The 3,191-nt window shown below is 41.0% G+C and overlaps 1 long non-coding RNA gene across 2 annotated transcripts in view; it reads right to left on the reverse strand.

Moving 5' to 3' along the window:
* LOC141370306 (uncharacterized) overlaps window positions 1–3,191 on the reverse strand; it is a 46,474-nt gene that overhangs the window by 42,458 nt on the left and 825 nt on the right. The gene's annotated exons all lie outside the window — the stretch shown is intronic.

The following is a 3,191-nucleotide window of genomic DNA, read 5'->3' on the forward strand; positions in this document are numbered from 1 at the left end:
CACACACACACACACACACACACACACACACACGGGAATATTACTCAACCATGAAAAAGAAGGAAATCTTGCTATTTGTGACAACATGGATGGAACTTGAGGGCATTACATTCAGGGTATGAGGCAGACAGAGAAAGACAAATACTGTGTGATATCACTATTTTACGTGGATTCTAAAAAAAAAAAAAATGCAGAACTCATAGAAACAGAGTTGAGAAGTGGTTGCCAGAGGTTAGGGGTTGGGGAAATTGGGGAGATATTGGTAAAATGGCACAAACATCTAGTTACAAGACAAAAAAGTTCTGGGGATGTAATATACAGTGCGGTGACTCTAGTTAACAATATTGTATTATATGTTTGAAAGTTGCTAAGAAAATTGATGTTAAATTGTTCTTACCACAAAGAAGAAATTTTAATTATGCAAGGTGAGGGAGGTGTTAATTAATGCTGTTGCAGTAATTATTTCATGATATATAAGTATATCAAATCAACATGATCTACACCTTAAGTTCACAGAATATTTATGTCCGTTATATCTCAGTAAAGCCGGGGAAAAGAACTGGGCAAAGAGGGACTTGAATAGACAGTTCTCCAAAGATGATATACAAAAAACCAATAAACACATGAAAAGATGCTCAACATCACTAATCATTAGGGAACATAAATTTAGAACAATGAGACACTATCTTGCACCCAATAGGATGGCTACTGTCAAAAAAAAAAGGGGGGGGGAGATAAGCAGTGTAGGTGAGGATGTGGAGAAATTGGAACCTGTGTGCACTGCTGGGGGAATGTAAGTGGTGCAGCCACCACGGAAAACAGGGAAAACAGTTTGATGGTTCCTTGAAAAGTTTAACATAAAATTACCACATGATCTAACAAATCCAGTTCTAGGTATGTTCCCCAAAGAATTGGAAGCAGGGACTTGAACAGGTATTTGTATACCAATATTCCCAACAATATTATTCACAATAATGAAGTACTGTTGGCATAACATGGATGAACCTTGAAAACATTGTTAAGTGAAACTAGCCAGACATAAAAGGACAAATGTATGATTCCACTTCTATGTGGTGCCTAGAATAGGCAAATTACTACTAACAGAAAGTAGAACAGTGGTTGCCAGATGCTGGGGGAAGAGCACAATGGGGAATTATTGTCTAATACAGATGGAGTTTCAATTTGGGATGATGAAAAAGTTCTGGAGATGGGCAGTGCGGACGGTTGAACAACACTGTGAATGTACTTAGTGGACTTAATGCCACATAAATTTTAAATGGTTAAAACGGCAAATATTATGCATATTTTATCACAAAAATAAAAAATTTATGGTATCAAAAATAGGGAAAAATACTAGTAGTTCCAGGAAGAGTTGCATCAGCATAAAGTTCCTTCTCGAAATTAAAAATTATCAGATATTATTTGCAATCTTGCATTTGCCAAGAGCAACTGACATTGCTTTCGATTGTAGGACTTGAAAATGACGTTATTAGGAGTGTAGGTCTTGAAAAACTATTAAATACATTTGCGGAAAAGTCAGAAAAATCTTATGATCAGTGAAGACATCACATATTTACAGGAGCACATACTGTATTACATAAAATTATGACACCCAAAAATATTTTTGCGATTTGCAAGTTTATATTGTTACTCAGTTACCACTATTACTAAGGATATTTTACGAGGATTAAGACATTTTTAAAGGAAAAGCCCTATATTTTAGTTCCTTTAGCAGCACTTTTTCCCTGCTTTTTGAAAAAGAGCTTCTCATTTCCATTTTGACCGGGCCCCACAAATCATGTACTTGGCCCTCCCTGACCCCCCCTTTACCAGTGACAGCCTGTCCATTTCCGACGGAGTCCCTTTGCCTTTGTAGCTCAGCAGTGTCATCTCTCAAATGGGAATGAGGTCTACTCTGCTTCATAGATTTGATGTGAAACCCACACACCGTGGTTTGGAAAATATAGGTGCTTTAAAATATTGGTGGCGTCCTTGTTCATACAAAGTATTTTTTAACCATTGCCCTTCATGGAGTCTGAGTGTCTAGATAAACAGATTTCTTATCTAAAATAAAGAAATGTAACTCATTATTTCCTATGGAGTTTTCCAGACTTTTGAGAGAGAACCTCAATGACACATTCTGTTCATAAAGTTATCATTTATCTAGATGAGTGATCTCATGGATGGAATTTATTTTTCATGTGACTAAAAGCAAAATATGAAAGTGATGCCAAAACACTGGACTCCCATCAAAGGTTGTAAAGCCTAAAATTTCAAATACTTTTTTTTTTTTTTTTAAGATTTTTCTATTTATTTTTTAACAGAGAGAGACACAGAAAGAGAGGGAACACAAGCAGGGAGAGTGGGAGAGGGAGAAGCAGGCTTCCTTCAGAGCAGGGAGCCCGATGCGGGGCTCGATCCCAGGACCCTGGGATCAGAACCTGAGCTGAAGGCAGACGCTTAACGACTGAGCCACTCAGGCGCCCTCAAACACTGTTTCTTATAACTCCCCTAACTTCTAAGCAGCTCCGAGTAAAAACAACACGAGGAGAGCGGAGTTCCCCCAGCAGCATCCCTGGGAAATCTGTAGGCATCAGACCCAGAGTGGGAACAACACTGCTGGAAGCAAAGACGCAAAAATGTCCCAGCGCTAGGGTAGCTGCACTTAGGAGCTCTGCCGGATTGGAGGACGGAGTCTGAGAGCCAAGAAGACAGCAAGGCAGAAGCTGGGGTCCCAAATCTGAAAGCCCACTTCATGCGCACTCTGACAATATCCTGACCGTTGGTACAGGTGACACGGTTAAACCACTGTCACTGGGGGCTTCCTGAACCCTCAAGACATCCTGCCTAATCTCCCTGGAGACCATGCACAGGTGACTGACTTCGGGGTGGCGCCGAGACCCGGGGACAAGCTCTTGTGTCAAGAGGCTAGCTCTGAGGGACCAAACTTATAACTGATCAATAGGTTAACAAGCTGGATGGGGGCAGAGTTCCAATTGCTCCGCTGCTCATGCCTCCTGCAAGTGGGCCCACATCTCCCTCCTCCAGGCCAGGGGAATCCACTTTAAAGTGCTCTCTCTCACTGGCCATCCCTCAGACAGGCCCTCCCACTGCCTAACCTTTGCCCTTTCTAATTGCCCTGATCTCATCCCAACCTCCATGGCTATGTTTAAAGTCCATCTCTGGGGGAA

The sequence above is a fragment of the Callorhinus ursinus genome, unplaced genomic scaffold, assembly GCF_003265705.2.
Source record: "Callorhinus ursinus isolate GAN/ISIS: 27379988/994484 unplaced genomic scaffold, GSC_fseal_2.0 scaffold31, whole genome shotgun sequence".
NCBI classification, from domain to species: domain Eukaryota; kingdom Metazoa; phylum Chordata; class Mammalia; order Carnivora; family Otariidae; genus Callorhinus; species Callorhinus ursinus.